The following is a 22742-nucleotide window of genomic DNA, read 5'->3' as shown; positions in this document are numbered from 1 at the left end:
CTCCTCAGTAGAAGGCACATGACAGCCCTCTTGGAGTTTGCCAAAAGGCACCTAAAGGACTCTCAGACCATGAGAAACAAGATTATCTGGTCTGATGAAACACAGCAGTGGATTTCGAATAAGTCTCAATGTCCTTGAGTGGCCAAGCCAGAGGCCGGACTTGAATCCGATCGAACATCTCTGGAGAGACCTGAAAATAGCTGTGCAGCGACGCTATCTATCCAACCTGATAGAGCTTGAGAGGATCTACAGAGAAGAATGGGAGACTCCACAAATACAGGTGTTCCAAGCTTGTAGCGTCATACCCAAAGAAGACTCAAGACTGTAATCACCGCTAAAGATGCTTCAACAAAATATTCAACTTACAGTTGAAGTCGGAAGTTTACATACACCTTAGACAAATACTTTTAAATACATTTTTCACAATTCCTGGCACTTAATTCCTCAAAGAATCTCGGTCTTAGGTCAGTTAGGATCAACAATTTAATTTCAGCTTCTATTTCTTTCATCACATTCCCAGTGGGTCAGAAGTTTTCATATACTTAATTAGTATTTGGTAGCATTACCTTTAAATAGTTTAATTTGGGTCAAATGTTTTGGGTAGCCTTCCACAACCTTCCCACAATGAGTTGGGTGAATTTTGGCCCATTCCTCCTAGCAGAGCTGGGGTAACTGAGTCAGGTTTGTAGGCCTCCTTGCTCGCACATGCTTTTTCAATTCTGCCCACAAATGTTCTATATGATTGAGGTCAGGACTTTGTGATGGTCACTCCAATACGTTGACTTTGTTGTCCTTAAGCCATTTTGCCACAACTTTGGAAGTATGCTTGGGGTCATTGTCCATTTGGAAGACTCATTTGCAACCAAGCTTTAGACTTCCTGACTGATGTCTTGAGATGTTGCTTCAATATATCCACATAATATTCCTCCTCCTGATGCCATCTATTTTGCGAAGTGCACCAGTCCCTCCTGCAGCAAAGCACCCACACAACATGATGCTGCCACCCCCGTGCTTCACGGTTGGGATGGTGTTCTTCGGCTTGCAAGCCTCCCCCTTTTTCCTCCAAACAGTTCTATTTTTGTTTCAACAAATCAGAGGATATTTCTCCAAAAAGTACAATCTTTGTCACCATGTGCAGTTTCAAACCGTATTCTGGCTTTATGGCAGTTTTGGAGCACTGGCTTCTTCCTTGCTGAGCGGCCTTTCAGGTTGTGTCGATACAGGACTCGTTTTACTGTGGATATAGATACTTTTGTACAGATTTCCTCCAGCAACTTCACAAGGTGTTCTGGGATTGATTTGCACCTTTCACACCAACGTACGTTCATCTCTAGGAGCCAGAACGCGTCTCCTTCCTGAGAGGTATGACGGCTGCGTGGTCCCATGGTGTTTATACTTGCATACTATTGTTTGTACAGATGAATGTGGTACCTTCAGGCATTTGGAAATTGCTCCCAAGGATGAACCAGACTTGTGGAGATCTACAATTTTTTTTCTGAGGTCTTGGCTGAATTTAAAAAACAACTTTCTCATGATGTCAAGCAAAGAGGCACTGATTTTAAGGTAGGCTTTGAAACACATCCACATGTACACCTCCAATTGACTCAAACGATGTCAATTAGCCTATGAAAAGCTTCTAAAGCCATGACATCATTTTCTGAATTTTTCCAAGCTGTTTAAATGCACAGTCAACTTAGTGTATGTAAACTAATGACCCACTGGAATTGTGATAGAGTGAATTGTTAGTGAAATAATCTGTCTGTAAACAATTGTTGGAAAAAGGAACTTGTGTCACCCACAAAGTAAATGTCCTAACCGACTTGCCAAAACTAGTTTCTTAACAATACATTTGTGGAGTGGTTGAAAAACAAGTTTTAATGACTCCAATCTAAGTGTATGTACACTTCCGACATCAACTGTATGTAAATGTAATATTTCTGGTTTTTTTATTTGATATATTTGCTAAAAAACTATTTAATCAATTTTAAAAGAAGGCTGTAATGTAACAAAATGTGGAAAAAGTCCAACCAAGAAATCAAGTGTTCATTTTGTTTGAAGAGGTAGTTCTATAGTCTGTCCTTTCAACATCTACTGTAGTGACATCATCTGTCTGTCTGTGTGTGTCAAATCAAAATGTATTTGTCATGTGACAGGATACACTTGAAAAAGAGATTTCAATCTCAATGTGACCTTAAATAAAGGATGAATAACTGATAACCCCACACAAAGCCAAAAACACTGCAGGACAAGGGGCATTTGAATGAGAGTCTTATTCGGTTAGCACTCTCTATCAAACACTTCTCAGGGTGTGCAAAATTACCTACAAACACCCTCTCTTTCCTCTTCTCACCATTCATGTCATGCAAACAGCGCCAGGAGTACCGAGTAGCCCAGAGGGTCATATCTCTCCCTGTCTATCTCGCATACCCAGGAGTACCGAGTAGCCCAGAGGGTCATATCTCTCCCTGTCTATCTCCCATACCCAGGAGTACCGAGTAGCCCAGAGGGTCATATCTCTCCCTGTCTATCTTCCATACCCAGGAGTACCGAGTAGCCCAGAGGGTCATATCTCTCCCTGTCTATCTCCCATACCCAGGAGTACCGAGTAGCCCAGAGGGTCATATCTCTCCCTGTCTATCTCCCATACCCAGGAGTACCGAGTAGCCCAGAGGGTCATATCTCTCCCTGTCTATCTCCCATACCCAGGAGTACCGAGTAGCCCAGAGGGTCATATCTCTCCCTGTCTATCTCCCATACCCCATGGCTACGTTCACAATATTTTCCAGTCTTTCCAGCCATTTTGAGCTCCATCAATTCAGAACACTGTCAGGACACGTTTAGTGGAGGAGGAAAGAGACCCAGTGTGTCAGATCTCTACATAGACTAGTGGCACACTGGCCTCACTGTGAGAGAACATGAAACCAGATCGTGTCCAGTCCAATCACCTCAGATCCACTCAGGAAGTCAACATACGAAATTATACTTCAGCTGTTTCACTTCTCTCCCCACTGCTGAACCCTGCTCACCCTGTGAAACCCCCAGTCCTCCCCTGCCACCCTCCCCTCGACCCGAGCCTCCTCACCTGGCTGAGCTGGGTCTCCGAGTTGACGTAGATCTCACACACCTCGCAGTGGAAGTTCTTGCTGGCCACCCCCACGCTGCCCTTTGTGCCCAGGCGCTTGCTCTTGCAGGCCGAGCGCCCCCAGCCCCCGCCATCTTCCCCCGGCGCCGCGGCTGGACGCTCTGCCCCTCCAGCATTTGTTTGTGCTTCGTACCTGGAGGAGTGGATTTGGAGGAAGCGAATGTCAGAAACACTCTGGAGCAGGTACAGTATATATATACAGTTGAAGTTGGAAATGTACATACACTTAGGTTGGAATCATTAAAACTCATTTTTCAACCACTCCACACATTTCTTGTTAACAAACAATAGTTTTGGCAAGTCGGTTAGGACATCTACTTTGTGCATGAGACAAGTAATTTTTCCAACAATTGTTTACAGACAGATTATTTCACTTATAATTCACTGTATCACAATTCCAGTGGGTCATTAGTTTCCATACACTACGTTGACTGTGCCTTTAAACAGCTTGGAAAATTCCAGAAAATTATGTCATGGCTTTAGAAGCTTCTGATCGGCTAATTGTCATAATTTGAGTGAATTGGAGGTGTACCTGTGGATGTATTTCAAAGCCTACCTTCAAACTCAATGGCTCTTTGCTTCACATAATGGAAAAATCAAAAGAAATCAGCCAAAACAATTGTAGACCTCCACAAGTCTGGTTCATCCTTTGGAGCAATTTCCAAACGCCTGAAGGTACCACATTCGTCTGTACAAACAATAGTACGCAAGTATAAACACCATGGGACCACGCAACCGTCATAGTGCTCAGGAAGGAGACGCATTCTGTCTCCTGGAGATTAATGTACTTTGGAGCAAAAAGTGAAAATCAATCCCAGACCAACAGCAAAGGACCTTGTGAAGATGCTGGAGGAAACAGATACAAAAGTATCTATATCCACAATAAAACGAGTCCTATAGCGACATAACCTGAAAGGCCGCTCAGCAAGGAAGAAGCCACTGCTCCAAATCCACCATAAGAAAAGTCAGACTACGGTTTACAACTGCACATGGGGACAAAGATCGTACTTTTTGGAGAAATATCCTCTGGTCTGATGAAACAAAAATAGAACGTTTTGGCCATAATGACCATCGTTATGTTTGGAGGAAAAATGGGGAGGCTTGCAAGCCGAAGAACACCATCCCAACCGTGAAGCACGGGGGTGGCAGCATCATGGTGTGTGGGTGCTTTGCTGCAGGAGGGACTGGTGCACTTCACAAAATAGATGGCATCATGAGGGGGGAAAATTGTGTGGATATATTGAAGCAACATCTCAAGACATCAGTCAGAAAGTTAAAGCTTGGTCGCAAATGGGTCTTCCAAATGGAGAATGACCCCAAGCATACTTCCAAAGTTGTGGCAAAATGGCTTAAGGACAACAAAGTCAAGGTATTGGAGTGGCCATCACAAAGTCCTGAAATCAATCCCATAGGAAATTGGTGGGCAGAACTGCAAAAGTGTGTGCGAGCAAGGAGGCCTACAAACCTGACTCAGTTACACCAGTTCTGTCAGGAGGAATGGGCCAAAATTCACCCAACTTATTGTGGGAAGCTTGTGGAAAGCTACCTGAAACATTTGCCCAAGTTAAACCATTTAAAGGCAATGCTACCACATACGATTTGAGTGTATGTAAACTTCTGACCCACTGGGAATGTGATGAAAGAAATAAAAGCTGAAATAAGTGGTCACATCGGCACTTCGCTCCCGCAACTTTTTACATTTCATTATATTTCATTATTGCACATTATTGCACAACGGTTTGATTTGTCTAATCTTAGCAATTTCTTCTCAGCTAGCTACATAGCCGTCTTTGTATCAAAGATAATTGCGTAATTATCGTATTTCGCCGTCCTAACGTAGTCTTCACTAGCCAGCTAGCTAACGTCCACTGATTAGCTGCACTGGAGAAACTATTACACTCAACTGAACGACTTGATCAGTGTAGTGTTAGCTAGCTACATAGCTGTCTTTGCTGTCTTCGTATCTTCGTTCCAAGATAATTGTGTTGTTTAGGTTTAGAGTGTGTAGTCTTAGAGTGATTATCTTAATTTACCGAGGTTAGCTAGCCAGCTATTTGTCGTCCTTAACGTAGGAGACTCTGCTAGCGAGCCAACGCTAGCCAACGTCTTCTGAATAGAACTCAACAACCCGGTCGCATTCACAGGTAGTATCACATTTTCATTTCATTTCATTACAGTACAACTGTTTGATTTGTTTGATCGTAGCTAGCTACATAGCTAGCTACATAGCCGTCTTTGTATCAAAGATAATTGTGTAGTCTAGAGCGATTTTCTAGGTTAGCTAGCCAGCTATTGTCGTTCTTTTAACGCAACGTAACGTAAACAACACTACTAGTTAGCCAGCTAGCCCCCGAATAGCAGCACTGTAGAAACTATTACACTCAACGGAACGACTTGATTAGTGTAGTGTCAACAACGCACCCACTGCCAGCTAGCCTACTTCAGCAGTACTGTATCATTTTAATAATTTTAGTCAATAAGATTCTTGCTACGTAGCTTAACTTTCTGAACATTCGAGACGTGTAGCCCACTTGTCATTCCAATCTCCTTTGCATTAGCGTAGCCTCTTCTGTAGCCTGTTAACTATGTGTCTGTTTATCCCTGTTCTCTCCTCTCTGCACAGACCATACAAACGCTCCACACCGCGTGGCCGCGGCCCACCCTAATCTGGTGGTCCCAGCGCGCACGACCCACGTGGAGTTCCAGGTCTCCGGTAGCCTCTGGAATTGCCGATCTGCGGTCAACAAGGCAGAGTTCATCTCAGCCTATGCCTCCCTCCAGTCCCTCGACTTCTTGGCACTAACGGAAACATGGATCACCACAGACAACACTGCTACTCCTACTGCTCTCTCTTCGCCCGCCCACGTGTTATCGCACACCCCGAGAGCTTCTGGTCAGCGGGGTGGTGGCACCGGGATCCTCATCTCTCCCAAGTGGTCATTCTCTCTTTCTCCCCTTACCCATCTGTCTATCGCCTCCTTTGAATTCCATGCTGTCACAGTTACCAGCCCTTTCAAGCTTAACATCCTTATCATTTATCGCCCTCCAGGTTCCCTCGGAGAGTTCATCAATGAGCTTGATGCCTTGATAAGCTCCTTTCCTGAGGACGGCTCACCTCTCATAGTTCTGGGCGACTTTAACCTCCCCACATCTACCTTTGACTCATTCCTCTCTGCCTCCTTATTTCCACTCCTCTCCTCTTTTGACCTCACCCTCTCACCTTCCCCCCCTACTCACAAGGCAGGCAATACGCTCGACCTCATCTTTACTAGATGCTGTTCTTCCACTAACCTCACTGCAACTCCCCTCCAAGTCTCCGACCACTACCTTGTATCCTTTTCCCTCTCGCTCTCATCCAACACCTCCCACACTGCCCCTACTCGGATGGTATCGCGCCGTCCCAACCTTCGCTCTCTCTCCCCCGCTACTCTCTCCTCTTCCATCCTATCATCTCTTCCCTCCGCTCAAACCTTCTCCAACCTATCTCCTGATTCTGCCTCCTCAACTCTCCTCTCCTCCCTCTCTGCATCCATTGACTCTATATGTCCCCTATCCTCCAGGCCGGCTCGGTCCTCCCCTCCCGCTCCGTGGCTCGATGACTCATTGCGAGCTCACAGAACAGGGCTCCGGGCAGCCGAGCGGAAATGGAGGAAAACTCGCCTCCCTGCGGACCTGGCATCCTTTCACTCCCTCCTCTCTACATTTTCCTCCTCTGTCTCTGCTGCTAAAGCCACTTTCTACCACGCTAAATTCCAAGCATCTGCCTCTAACCCTAGGAAGCTCTTTGCCACCTTCTCCTCCCTCCTGAATCCTCCTCCCCCCCCTCCTCCCTCTCTGCAGACGACTTCGTCAAACATTTTGAAAAGAAGGTCGACGACATCCGATCCTCGTTCGCTAAGTCAAACGACACCGCTGGTTCTGCTCACACTGCCCTACCCTGTGCTCTGACCTCTTTCTCCCCTCTCTCTCCAGATGAAATCTCGTGTCTTGTGACGGCCGGCCGCCCAACAACCTGCCCGCTTGACCCTATCCCCTCCCCTCTTCTCCAGACCATTTCCGGAGACCTTCTCCCTTACCTCACCTCGCTCATCAACTCATCACTGACCGCTGGCTACGTCCCTTCCGTCTTCAAGAGAGCGAGAGTTGCACCCCTTCTGAAAAAACCTACACTCGATCCCTCCGATGTCAACAATTACAGACCAGTATCCCTTCTTTCTTTTCTCTCCAAAACTCTTGAACGTGCCGTCCTTGGCCAGCTCTCCCGCTATCTCTCTCTGAATGACCTTCTTGATCCAAATCAGTCAGGTTTCAAGACTAGTCATTCAACTGAGACTGCTCTCCTCTGTATCACGGAGGCGCTCCGCACTGCTAAAGCTAACTCTCTCTCCTCTGCTCTCATCCTTCTAGATCTATCTGCTGCCTTCGATACTGTGAACCATCAGATCCTCCTCTCCACCCTCTCCGAGTTGGGCATCTCCGGCGCGGCCCACGCTTGGATTGCGTCCTACCTGACAGGTCGCTCCTACCAGGTGGCGTGGCGAGAATCTGTCTCCTCACCACGCGCTCTCACCACTGGTGTCCCCCAGGGCTCTGTTCTAGGCCCTCTCCTATTCTCGCTATACACCAAGTCACTTGGCTCTGTCATAACCTCACATGGTCTCTCCTATCATTGCTATGCAGACGACACACAACTAATCTTCTCCTTTCCCCCTTCTGATGACCAGGTGGCGAATCGCATCTCTGCATGTCTGGCAGACATATCAGTGTGGATGACGGATCACCACCTCAAGCTGAACCTCGGCAAGACGGAGCTGCTCTTCCTCCCGGGGAAGGACTGCCCGTTCCATGATCTCGCCATCACGGTTGACAACTCCATTGTGTCCTCCTCCCAGAGTGCTAAGAACCTTGGTGTGATCCTGGACAACACCCTGTCGTTCTCAACCAACATCAAGGCGGTGGCCCGTTCCTGTAGGTTCATGCTCTACAACATCCGCAGAGTACGACCCTGCCTCACACAGGAAGCGGCGCAGGTCCTAATCCAGGCACTTGTCATCTCCCGTCTGGATTACTGCAACTCGCTGTTGGCTGGGCTCCCTGCCTGTGCCATTAAACCCCTTCAACTCATCCAGAACGCCGCAGCCCGTCTGGTGTTCAACCTTCCCAAGTTCTCTCACGTCACCCCACTCCTCCGTTCTCTCCACTGGCTTCCAGTTGAAGCTCGCATCCGCTACAAGATCATGGTGCTTGCCTACGGAGCTGTGAGGGGAACGGCACCTCAGTACCTCCAGGCTCTGATCAGGCCCTACACCCAAACAAGGGCACTGCGTTCATCCACCTCTGGCCTGCTCGCCTCCCTACCACTGAGGAAGTACAGCTCCCGCTCAGCCCAGTCAAAACTGTTCGCTGCTCTGGCCCCCCCAATGGTGGAACAAACTCCCTCACGACGCCAGGACAGCGGAGTCAATCACCACCTTCCGGAGACACCTGAAACCCCACCTCTTTAAGGAATACCTAGGATAGGATAAGTATTTCCCCCCCCCCCCTTTAAGATTTAGATGCACTATCGTAAAGTGACTGTTCCACTGGATGTCATAAGGTGAATGCACCAATTTGTAAGTCGCTCTGGATAAGAGCGTCTGCTAAATGACTTAAATGTAAATGTTAAATGTAAAATAAATAATTCTCTATATTATTCTGACATTTCTTATTATTAAAATAAAGTGGTCATCCTAACTGACCTAAGACAGGGAATTTTTATGAGGATTAAATGTCAGGAATTGTGAAAAACTGAGTTTAAGTGTATTTGGCTGAGGTGTATGTAAACATCCGACTTCAACTGTATATATATATTTGTCATTGGGGCAGAGAGAAAATTGCCATTTTAAAGCTAATTTCCTGCTATTCTACACATTTTCTGTAGATTTATTTTTTCTCAGTTTTAAAGCTAATAACCTGTAATAAAAATAAATAAATCATGGCTTATGATGTGTTCTTATGCTATCTGAGGGGGCTGCGGGGTGTGCTACGCCAGAGACTGTCGTGTTTGTACCACTGTTGTGTGCCTCCAGCTGAGATGTAGAGTTGACCGTGACCTTGCACACGGGACAGTGGAGGTGTGGCTTGATCCTCTTGGGGTCCTTGTCATCCTCACCCCCCTCTGTACTGGAAGTGTCCGGCTGGCTACCTGACTCCAGGGCTGTTCCAGGGGCCTCTGGGCCTTGCTCGGGACCACTGGTGTCTGAGGCTCCGCTCTCTGAGGCCTGTGAGGAGGGGGACACCTCTCCCTGGGGCCCGGGGGACAGGGTGGCCAGCTCCATGGAGGACACCTCAGATACAGGGGTCAGCATCACAGAGCTGCTGCTGCCGGGGCTTTTGCCCAGCTTCACAGCCTCACAATTCACCACTCGCTCCAGGTCAGCAGGCAGCAAATCTGGGGAGGGGAAGGAGAGGAGGCAGTGGTCAGTCACTGAACATTACACTGGTGGTTACGGAAGAGCGAAGAGCTTAATGCCTGAAGAAAGCCACCGAGGTCTACAGTTGCTGTGTTAATCTAGTCTGTACCTCTGATAGTATAGCTGAAATGCTAACATATGACATGCATTGGTAAATGCTCATTCCAAAGTACTGCCTTCAAACACTTCATATTACAGAACAGGTTTATAGATTATGGTAACAGATTGTAAAAGCAGCAATACATTTGTGAGTGAAAAGTGACATCAAATGATGGTTGTTCTCATTTGAGGCTAACTTGGAGAATTTGCTCATTGCTGTTCAGTCATTTATCTATAAATGATCATGAATAGTTTGAAGACAAAACATTGGAATGAACATTTTCCAATGCATTTCATGTGTTAGCTTTGTGGCATTTCAGCTATACTATCAGTCTTTGTTATTAACCCCGAGGGACAGACTAGACTAACACAGGGTAGATATTCTCTCTCTTTCGCTCTGTCTCTCTCTCAATCCCTCTTCAAATATCAATTTAAGGTCCTAGGGCTCAGTCAATTTAAACAAATGCATTGACTGCCGGGCCCAGCCCATAAGTCACTGGAGCTGCATTTTACGCACACACACACACACATTTTGTGATGTTTTGGACTTCGGTGAGGGGTTTTTCGGCTGTTCAGGCACAGAACATTTTTTTCTGGAGGCAAGCCAAAGTTCGGAGCCGTAATCTACGCCCCTTCATCTGTGATTTTTCAACAGTAGGGATCCTTTAATAAAGTCTTTGTCATTCAACAAGAGACGACTCATTTTCAAAATACTGCACCAAACATCTGTTAGATGTAAAATTGCGTGACTAAGAGGTCTTCGGCAAAAACGTAAAAATTAATGACAGATTTAATTCTGACCATTTTGAGTGCATACTGGCGATGTCATCTCAAAATGGAAAAACAGTACAATTGCCGTTATTTCTCGTTTTTAAAGTGAAGGCCTTTTAAGGGAGTTTGCGAGCACACTCGGTCGATTCGGCTAGCCGAGTTCGGATAGGCGCCAGCCGAACTGAAGCACGCTCTCAAACACCCTCCACAATCCTACTGGCCCCATTGATTTTCTCTTCTAAGTCCCAGAGTAAATTCATCATGGAGATAAGGACTCTTCCTTATCGTTCTCCTTCCGGAGGAGAACGAACCCTAGAAGGCTGAGATTAGATAATCCTTCCTCTCTGTAATGTAATGCGAGACTGAACCCTGGGAGATTCAGGTCCCCCCTCCAGCAGGGGATTGGTATGATCCTGGGCTTATGTGAAAGACAAAGATCGGGCCACCTGAGAAGACTCTGGAGGGGATGGATAGCGATCAATGGATTTAGCAGGAGGCCCAGAGAGGAGGACAGAGGATTGTGGGAATTAGTCCCTCCTCAGACGCCTTAAACTCACAAAGGGTTTTATTCTGAGCAAGAATGTTTAAGGTATCATATCGGTGTTCACTTAAAGAAAAAGTATTCACACCCTTGACTTTTTCCACATGTTGTTGTGTTACAGCCTGAATTTAAAATGGATTAAATTGAGATTGTGTCACAATACCCCATCGTCTCTAAATTGAATAACTTTTTGCAATATGTTTACAAATTCATTAAAAATGAAAAGTTCAAATGTCTTGAGTCAATAAGTATTCAACAGCTTTGTTATGGCAAGTGTGAGCTGACCAAGTCATTTTGGTCAATACAAACACTCCAACATAATGAAAATCTCCCAAGGAAAAACATAGATCTTCTCGAGATGAAACAGGAACACAATACGATTATCATTAAACTACAACAAAGTCACGGGTTTGTCACCGTCTTAATGGTTCTTCATGGTTAGCTTCTCTCTCTTGGTAGCTATCTTCCAGAGATAGGTTTATCCTCCTTCTTGCTGGTTCCCTCCTCTCTCTTGTAGGGAAAAGATAATAGGTCATTAGTACCATCAGCTGTGCTTAATTGCCTCAGGTCCCCTTGACTCACATGCCTAGTTGGGCAACTATCCGTGAGTCCAGCCTGCCCTCTGGTGGTACTTCCACACAAGCCTAAATAAGCTCTGGAGTAAAAATGTGCTTAACAAGTCACATAATAAGTTGCATGGATTCACTCTGTGTGCAATAAATAGTCTTTAACATGAGTTTTTTATGACTACCTCATCTCTGTAAGGTCCCATTGCAGTTACTACAAAGATGCAGGCGTCCTTCCTAACTAAGTTGCCGGAGAGGAAGGAAACCGCTCAGAGATTTCACCAGGAATCCAATGGTGACATTAAAACAGTTACAGAGTTTAATGGCTGTGATCGGAGAAAACTGAGGAGGGATCAACAAAATTTTAGTTACTCCACAATACTAAATGACAGAGTGAAAAGAAGAAAGCCTGTATAGAATAAAAAATATTCCAAAACATGCATCCTGTTTGCAATAAGGCACTAAAGTAAAACTGCAAAGTGGCAAAGAAATGAACTTTATGTCCTGAATACAAGGCGTTATGTCCCCTTGTCCGTGAGAGATTTACATGGTTATCAAAACGTCACGTCAGGGTAAGTCTACACGAAACACAGGGCTTATTTGAAGTGTTTCTAAAATTCCCTATGGGAAAATGAATGGTGGAAAAATGATTGGAACCATTTCCCTGTTTGACCACTAGGTTTTATGGGTATTACAACACCTCCACTGAAGGGCTCTATAAATACTGTATAAGGACTAACTCTGTAGGAACTTCTGGTAAGTTCTTCCCACATTGGTTCACATTATACAGATAGATATAAAACATGATCCAGCATGACTTTGAATTGTCCAACAACTCAAAATCAAATAGTATCCTTACGTCTTAGACCTCAAATGTCTTAAAAAGAAAAACGACCATGGCAATGATGTTGCAGAGTAGCACGACACAGAGACATCTTTGGGTAAGCAGAAGGATTGCCTTTAGGCAACACCTTCTGTCAGTCAGTGTCCTCCTCACTCATTCCAAATGTTCCCTGACTGAAGTGACTGTCACCCCAACACTGGCTGTCAGCTCTAAGGCCAGTGTATTGGCAGGGAAGAGCCCCACACTGTCTGAGGAGTGGAGGGCTACAAATCCCTCTCCTGCAAAGAATCGATGTTCAGATCGATGTCTTGTTGCGAGTCATTTGTTTATTTGACCATGGAAAGGCAGAACAGTCCAATTAAATCAGTGTGTAGGGCTCAGACTGTAAACCGTGCAGTATCTGAATACTGTATCTGTTAACTGTAGAGTCAGAGAGTATTGACTACATGACAGAGCTGACTGCTGTCATAGAGCTAGTAGCTATGTTAATATTCTGATTAGAAGACTGTTAAACAAGCTCACACACTAGCGGAGTAGTGGTGAGCCCTCACAACCATGTTCATTAAACCAGCAGTGTGTACACACACACACACACACACACACACACACACACACACACACACACACACACACACACACACACACACACACACACACACACACACACACACACACACACACACACACACACACACACACACACACACACACACACACACACACACACACACACACACACACACCAGCTTATCTAGAATCACTAGTCCGTGACACTCTTAAAGAAAATGGACAACTTCCTCAAGGGAAATCCACACTATATTTCATCATTACAGAGGCGTCTGAGTTCTGTTCCCCTTGGAGACAGCTTCAACAAAAGAGTCAATCAAACGCTGAGGTGATTGATGGTTGTCATTGATGATGCCGGCCGGCCGGCCCAGTGTCTCTAGGCACCAGTATGCCGATCTCTCTCTCTCTCTCTCTCTCTCTCTCTCTCTCTCTCTCTCTCTCTCTCTCTCTCTCTCTCTCTCTCTCTCTCTCTCTCTCTCTCTCTCTCTCTCTCTCTCTCTCTCTCTCTCTCTCTCTCTCTCTCTCTCTCTCTCTCGCTCTCTCTCTCTCTCTCTCGCGCTCTCTTCTCAAATGGAAAATCATTCAATAAAATAATAATAATCATTTATATCAGCCTAATCGAGGTGTAGATTACATGACACATGCCAATGTTCTAACTTGTAACACAGCTGCTAATGCGACTCGGCTAGTCGGCTAGTGTGGATATGATGGAATCTAGCCCTTGATTGGTTCCCAATGGGCGACAACATGGGCATTATGGTCCGATTGGCACCTGCCATGCTGAGTTTGATGACAGACAGAGATAATTTCAGTGTTAATTTTGAGTGTTCTCCAATTACAGCTTGGCATTGTAGCGCTCGCCGCCGCTGGCTCGCTCTGCTGCATTTCAATTTCACATCGGGCCAATCACACAATGTGGCTTATTAAAGAGCGTACCTCCTTGCAAAATTGCCTCAGAACTGTAAAATGATTTACAACATAAAAAAATAGGCACAGCTTATCTACTTTCTCTTTCCACCGCCTCTCTTGCTCCCCCTCTCCTCTACCCCATCTCTCACTCTACCTTTCATTTCATCTTATCTCTCATTTTCTACTCTTTTCGTCCCAGCCGCTGCATCCCCCCTTTCAGACCTTGCTCTACGACGACAGAATATTAAAATTAGATTTGATGAGAGAGAGCGTTATCTTGCTCCCAGTCCTTTGTCCAGTTTCTCCTCTTGGAGAGAGAGAGAGTGAGTCAGTCAGTGAGTGCTGGGGGAAAGGAAAGTGTAGACTCTCTCCCAACCCACACCTCACTTCACCCTGATACCTTCCTATCTCTTCTCACTAATATTCCCTCTAGCATCAGAAAGAAATTAGTTTGAAATTCAGGTCTTGCAGTAATATTTTTCAGGCCAGAGTGATGGAGGGATAGATGGAGGGAGGGATGAAGGAGCGATATACAGGATATAGGAGGAAACTAGTCTGTCAGACAGATCCTCGAGTCCCATTGCTGCAGATGGATAAACAGGGCTCCTGATCCTAAATGAGATCAATCATGTAATGTAATGGATGCTCTCTACTGGCTTCATCAAAAGACTGCCGCTACATTTCATTGTATTGGTCCCAGTCTCAGGAGATACATCCATAGTCTAGTCAGGTCCATTGTGGGGGATTTCTCTCATGTCACAAACAGTATGCCTGCGTCCCAAATAGCACCCTATTCCCTCTGTGGTGTGCTACTTTTGACCGGTCAAAAAGAGTGCACTACATAGAGAATAGGGTGCCATTTGGGACACATACAAGTGTGCTGCAGTCAGATCATTCCTTGACTTCACAGAACTCTTTAGGAACTCCTATACAGGGACCAGGCCTTTCTCTACAAGCATGGCAAACAGAGTGGAAGGGTGCAGGGAAATTAAATTGAGAAAGTTGGGGGTAAGCAAACAATCCCCCAGGCTCAGAGCCACCATCCACCACCACGGGGGACAGATTGGATATAAGGCCCAGCTGGGAGGGACCTGGGGACCACTGGGGGTTACGATTGGATGTTTGGAGGCACCGCCGTCCTATCCTCTCATACACCATGATCAGGAACATGGGTATGTGTGGGACAGGCCCTCCTGTTGTTAAACTTTAAACAGCAGACATTAAATAACACAGGGGAGAGAGAGAGAGAGAGAGGGGGGGGGGGACAGGATAGCATCAAGAAATAATAATGACATAGTACTGGAAGAGATGAGAGAGTGATGGAGGGAAAGAGGGAAAGAGATGAGATGAAGGGAGAGGGATAGAGGAGGAAGATGGGAGGACCGGAGAGAAATGGGAGGAGAGGAGACAGATGAAAGGAAGAAAGAGGAGTTAGGGGTGGAAAGTGATGGAAAGAAAGTAGATGGATAAGAGGTAGGATGGAGAAGACTAAAGGGGGAAAGAGAGGCATGAGGGAAGATAAGTGAGTAAAGGGGAAAAGCAGAAAAAAAATCTACAGAAAAAGGAGAGAAAATTTGAAAGAACGATCAACTACACAGAGTGAATATAGATAGGTTTCTGTTTTTCCCTTTTCTCCCTCTCAGTTAACTTACTCGTTGCCTCCATCGGGCCTGTGTCCATGAGTGCGGGGAGGGTCTCAGTGGGAAGTGTAACAGTTGCAGCAGTCTTAGCCCTCTCCCTGTCCCATTCTCGGTCTCGTTCCCGGTCTCTCTCCTTGCCTGTGGTCGTAGCTTCCCCAAGTCGACGCTGACGGTTCTTCTGGGCCTCCATGGCTTTCAGCTTCCGGGCATGTTTATGCCCCTTATAGTGCGCCTCTGCCTGGTTCTGGAAGGGACCCCACAGAGAGCAGAAACACCACAGGAAGGTTAGCAGTAGCACTTATCCATAAACTGCTGTAAGACATGCACATTGAAAACACTCAAATATACAGTACCTCTGCAATAGTAAAGATGACATTTTCATCTTTACACACACAAGACCTGGGTTCAAATACTATTTAGGACATCTCAATTACTTTCAAAGACACTTGGAAGTGAATATTCAGATATTTTTTTATTTGAAAAGACAAGTAGTTGAATATTGGAATGTATTTAGAAATATCATGGAAAGTATTTGAAAATACTCCAATACACTGACTCAAATGTACTCCCATGCATTTAACCCAGGCATTTGTAATAGGTTATTTCGAACATTATTTGAAAATACTTTTAAATGGAAGTAGTTGATTCAAATATTCAAATACATATTTGAACCCAGGTCTGACACATGCACAAACACACACACACACACACACACACACACACACACACACACACACACACACACACACACACACACACACACACACACACACACACACACACACACACACACACACACACACACACACACACACACACACACACACACACACACACACACACACACACACTGCTGCCTGTGTGAAGGAGAGAGTCTGTTCCTACCTGATAAGAGCACTGGCACAGTGGGAGGCCAGAGGTATAATTGCATGTGGAATGTGCAAAAAGAGACAGGATTCTATCTCTAAATCAGAATACTAAATAGGCACGCTGAGACAGACCCTTTAGACCGCACACACACACGCACACACCACACAAACACAACACACTACATACCAAGTATACTGTACACACGTGCATACACAAATGAACTGCACACACACCCAGTAGAGAACACACACATTCTGTCACATTCTCAGACACACTCAAAACACACACATACATTCTCCAAAATGGGCATACACACTCCGCAGCACATTTTACCTTCACATTTAAATAATTCTCATGACCCAGCTCAATCCATGAGAAAATCCCCCGCTATCAGAGCAAATAGAAATAGCAGATGAATCGATGAAGACATCTCTCGTTAAAATGTAAAGAGGCTTTGAGCTGAGACCTGTATTAATACCACCTCAGCCTCGTTGGAGTGATGGATGACTACAAAGAACGATAAATTATTGTTTCATTATTAACAAGGCATTACATACCCCCACAAACACATACATACCCCCCACAGACAGACTCTCTCTCTCTCTCTCAAACAGAACCACACCATTTTCACGACTTCCGCCAAAGTCGGTCCCTCTCATTGTTTGGGCGGCGGTCGACGTCACCAGCCTTCTAGCCACCAACGATCCACTTTTCATTTTCCATTTGTTTTGTCTTTGTTTTACACACCTGATTTCAATCCCAAAATTACTGTTTCATTATTTAACCCTCTGTTCCCCCATGTTTTTTTGTGAGTGATTGTTTGTTGTATTTTTGGTCTGTCATGGTGTGCGTGTATTTGTTACTTTGTATGTTTGAAATTTTGAGTAAAAGTACGTTGATTACTCATGTCTGCTGTCCTGCGCCTGACTTGCTACACAAGCTACACATAGGACCCATTACAACCATAAATCAAATTATGTTTGTTTTGACAAACTGCATTAGTTCTGGGTGGAGTGGTGTCAGTAGTTCAAGCTTTCATCTAGACTAATGTTCATTACTCTAAGAATACAGTTTGGTACAATTTTCTCAAGTTTGTGGTGAATTGTCAAAACTCTTAGTACAAAACTCCCAACTGGTAACACTTCTAACAGAGGCCAGTCTAACATTCAAAACCTTTCATTGTGCATTCATTTGGTTTGCAGACGTCTTTCACCACACAACCATTGATACAACATATATGTTTACTGTGAAGTATAATGAGTACATTAGTTTAATCACCAAAACACAACATAATGATATCTTTTCAATGTTGTTATTTTATCAACCAGTTAGCAATAGCAAAAATGTAAGATAAACGTTTCAAAATTGCTATTTGAATGTCGATGCTACAGTACTGTAAATTACAGTACATTACACTGTTTTCACAGTAGGCAATACACTTGTACTACCCATTAAAATTGACTGAACATCACATTTCCATCATTGATATCCCATGTGATGATTACACCATGTGATGATTACACCATGTGATGATTACACCATGTGATGATTACACCATGTGTGATCAACGGTGTGATCATTAAAGACATCTTTCACAATGTAACAAATTAAATAGATGACAGAAACATCATGTTTAACAGGTACTAGTTTGCATCACGCCTGTCTTGAGCATTTGGCCATCGCAATCGCAGTAAATATCCTTATTATTCATGCACTTGGGGAAAAACCTTTCGGTATGGTGAATCCAAGCCAGACATAGGACTGGGTTGATGTTATTTCATGCCTCACCGATGCCCTGAAGGAGGGTGGTACGTTTACGGGGATAACAATCATACATCTTCCACCTGTATTGTAATCGTGTATTGTACTTTACAGTATTGTATTTTACACATGTATTGTAGTGTTCCTGGACATGGCTCAGTTCATAAGCGCGTGGCACTAGCAATACCAGAGTTTTGGGTTCGATTCCCACTGGGGACACATACCAAAATGTGTGGACTTTTGTCAATTTGGATAAATGGCATATATTAAGGTATTACAGAACTGTGTCAGCCAGTGTCAAAAAGACCCGAGAAACTTCATTCTGGGGATGCATTTCTTTCTTGTTTTGGACATTCAGGGTGATTTACGTATTGGTATTGTATTGATAAATGTATTCCTGCCCTGCAGGAGCTAGAAACACAATTATTTCACTGTACCTGCTGTACCATCTGCTTATATGTGTACTTATATGTGTACTTATATGTGTACTTATATGTGTACTTATATGTGCGACCAATACACTTTAATTTGATTCGTTACAAACCGTATTTCTCTTGATCTTGTCAATACTGGATCAGATTTTTTTTCAACTTACTGTGAAGTGAAATCGTAATAGTCATCATCAAAGCAGTACATTCAAGTATATATCATACATTTTATGTTTCTACTTTACAGACACACATTTTATTGATAGTTTTCTAAATCTGTAGCAGAAAAACCAGTATACATGTCAAATCTATAGGTTTACCAATCGGATTAGTCAAATGTATTTTTACAAAAGAGAAGAGAAACATATCAAAAGTAATGTGAGCTTTGCATTGTGAAATTACTTTATATATAGATGTATTGAAATTTGAAACATGTATTTCTAGATGAAACACTGATTAAGATTGGTGACAAAGTGACTGTATGAATTCGTGTGTTGTTTTTAGTCAGTTGAAAATGTGTTTAGAGTTTGAAACAACTGCCTTTTTGACGATCTGTTTTGAGCTTTAATCTAAGAGTTATGAAAATTAACCATATACTTGTGAAAATTGCACCAAACAAAAAAAACTGAAAATATTTTCGCTCCTGGGTGCTGATTGGCTGAAACCATGGTGACTGTGAAATATCAAGGCTCCTGCACAAACAGCAAGACAAATAGTTAGCTCAGAATTGATCAAGTAAATGCACTCCTCACTCTGGCTGTCTGTGTGTTCTGCTCTGTCATGACCTCATAATTATGACCTCACAGCCGTCTCTCTATCCAGCTCCTCTTTAGAATTCGAAGAATTCCCTATCTCGCCATATAAATGCAAATAAGTCAGACAATAATCCAAGCCGCAAATAGACCTGAAATGAATTGTGGGGAAGAAATTAGAAAGAAGAGAAAGAGTGGGTTCTACTTTGATGGGCAAGCCAATGAAGGAATCCTAAGTGATAGAGAGAAGCGTGGAAGTGACTCACCCTGTTCAATTAAGCTTCTCTCACACAATGAGACCTTCTCATTAGAATGAATACAACACACTGATGCTTCTCTTGGTTTTGTATCTTTTCTCAACTGCCTCAGCCTCCATAATAACCTTAATAGCCATGGTACTGCACACACACACACACACACACACACACACACACACACACACACACACACACACACACACACACACACACACACACACACACACACACACACACACACACACACCTCATATGACAACAAAGCAATGTGGGTAAAAGTAAAAACCAAGGCAACTCAGATCCATCAGAACCATGGTCTTTGGCTTTATGCAGTTGAATATGTCCACTGTGTACAGTATTAACAAAACAAATGATGTACCTACTGTTCTGTGTCGGGAGCTCTGGCTATAAATAAACCACCAACAGCCATCAACACTTCTATAAACACTACTTGGACTATAATATTTCACCATGTCGTCTGACTGATCGGCTGTGAAAATGCTTATGAGATTATTGTGCTGTGACAAATCAGCTCTGCTCTCTTTCAGCCCCCGTACGTTCTCTGCTTTCCAGTCCAACTCCGAGCCATACAGTACGCGACACACGGAGAGACAGGGAGACACAGGGAGTGTGAAATGAACATTAGCATGAGCACTTAGCATTTTAAAGGCACTGACTGTCACGTCACACTACCAGACATGAATGCAGGCTTTGAGACTCTTTCTGCAATGAAAAGCGCTATAGAAGTGGAATAAATTCTTCTTATGACACGTTCTTTAAATAAGGCCTCTGTCTAGATCACTGTCTGACTATTCCATGTGCAACATCGAATGTACGTTAACAAATATTCTTTATATTTCAAATAAACATGACAGAGCGTGGAGCTAATAAACAATATCTAATAATAAATAGTATACAATATACTGTAAATAAATACTTATATAGACATCTCCTCATTTTCCATTTGAAGTTTATTTACAGTTTGACTGAGGAAGTTTTCCTCCTTCCTTCTGTTGTGACTAGGGGCAGTATTTTCATTTTTGGAGAAAAAAAAGTTCCCATAGTAAACTGGATATTTTGTCAGGACAAGATGTTAGAATATGCATATAATTGACAGCTTAGGATAGAAAACACTCTAACGTTTCCAAAACTGTATAAATATTGTCTGTGAGTATAACAGAACTGATGTTGCAGGCGAAAGCCTGAGAAAAATCCAATCCGGAAGTGCCTCATGTTTTGAAAGCGCTGCGTTCCAATGCGTCCCTATTGAGCAGTGAATGGGCTATCAACCAGATTACTTTTTCTCCATATTCCCCAAGGTGTCTACAGCGTTGTGACGTAGTTTTACGCATTTATGTTGAAGAATACCCGTAAGCGGCTACATTGCGCAAGTGGTCACCTGATGCTCCCAGAGAGATTCTCGCGTAAAATACAGAGGTAGCCATTACTCCAATCGGTCCTACTGAAAAACGAATTGTCCCGATGGATATATTATTGAATAGATATTTGAAAAACACCTTGAGGATTTATTATAAACAACGTTTGCCATGTTTCTGTCGATATTATGGAGCTAATTTGGAATATTTTTCGCCGTTTTCGTGACTGCAATTTCCGGGTGATTTTTCAGCCAAACGTGAAGAACAAACGGAGCTATGTCGCCTACAAAAATAATATTTTTGGAAAAAAGGAACATTTGCTATCTAACTGGGAGTCTCGTGAGTGAAAACATCCAAAGCTCATCAAAGGTAAACTATTTAATTTGATTGCTTTTCTGATTTCCGTGACCAAGTTACCTGCTGCTAGCTGGACAAAATGCTATGCTAGGCTATCGATAAACTTACACAAATGCTTGTCTAGCTTTGGCTGTAAAGCATATTTTGAAAATCTGAGATGACAGGGTGATTAACAAAATGATAAGCTGTGTCTCAATATATTGAATTTGTGATTTTCATGAATAGGAATATTTTCTAGGAATATTTATGTCCGTTGCGTTATGCAAATTAGTGTCAGGCGATGATTACGCTCCCTCATGCGGGATGGGGAGTTAATAGGCTGTTTAATTATGGCTGCAGGGGCAGTATTGAGTAGCTTGGATGAAAAGGTACCCAGAGTAAACGGCCAGCTCCTCAGTCTCATTTGCTAATATATGCATATTATTATTAGTATTGGATAGAAAACACTCTAAAGTTTCCAAAACTGTCAAAATATTGTCTGTGAGTATAACAGAACTGATATTGCAGGCGACACCATGAGGAAAATCAAACCAGGAAGTGGCTTCTATTTTGAAAACTCCATGTTCCATAGCCTGCTTTTGTTCCATTTAAAGGGATATCAACCAGATTCCTTTTCCTATCACTTCCTCAAGGTGTCAACAGACTTCAGACATAGTTTCAGGCTTTTATTTTGAAAAATGAGCCAGAAAGATAACATCCTGTCAGGTGTTTGCATGAGTTTTGCTCGCGCAACAGAGTTTGGGCAGCCATTGCCTTTCCCTCTCCTACTGAAAAAGACAGATGCGGTTGATATATTATTGATTATATATTTTAAAAACAACCTGAGGATTGATTATAAAAAACGTTTGACATGTTTCTGTGGACATTACGGATACTATTTGGAATTTTCGTCTGCGTTGTCGTGACCGCTCTTTCCTGTGGATTTCTGAACATAACTCACCAAACAAACTGAGGTATTTTGGATATGAAAATAATCTTTATGGAACAAAAGGAACATTTATTGTGTAACTAGGAGTCTCGTGAGTGAAAACATCCGAAGAGCATCAAAGGTAAACGATTAATTTGATTGCTTTTCTGATTTCGTGACCAAGCTACTTTGATACTAGCTTTCGCTGTAAAGCATATTTTCAAAATCGGACATGACAGGTGGATTAACAAAAGGCTAAGCTGTGTTTTGCTATATTGCACTTGTGATTTCATGAATATAAATATTTTTAGTAATATTATTTGGATGTGGCGCTATGAAATTCAGCGGTTGTTGATGAAAATGATCCCGTTAACGGGATTGCAGCCATAAGAAGTTAAAGCTCAGTGTCCCCCTGCCTTCTCATCCCCCCTCAAACCCCCAGACCTGACACCTCTCTCCAACTGTAGCTGGCGCTGTGTGGAGGGAGGATGGGAATGGGATTT

General features: G+C 43.6%; 1 pseudogene; it reads right to left on the bottom strand.

Moving 5' to 3' along the window:
• Window positions 1–22742, bottom strand: part of LOC123999718 — a 285463-nt pseudogene that overhangs the window by 8040 nt on the left and 254681 nt on the right.

Source organism: Oncorhynchus gorbuscha, linkage group LG16, assembly GCF_021184085.1.
Source record: "Oncorhynchus gorbuscha isolate QuinsamMale2020 ecotype Even-year linkage group LG16, OgorEven_v1.0, whole genome shotgun sequence".
Lineage (NCBI taxonomy): Eukaryota > Metazoa > Chordata > Actinopteri > Salmoniformes > Salmonidae > Oncorhynchus > Oncorhynchus gorbuscha.
This window is presented reverse-complemented; position numbering and strand designations above follow the sequence as displayed.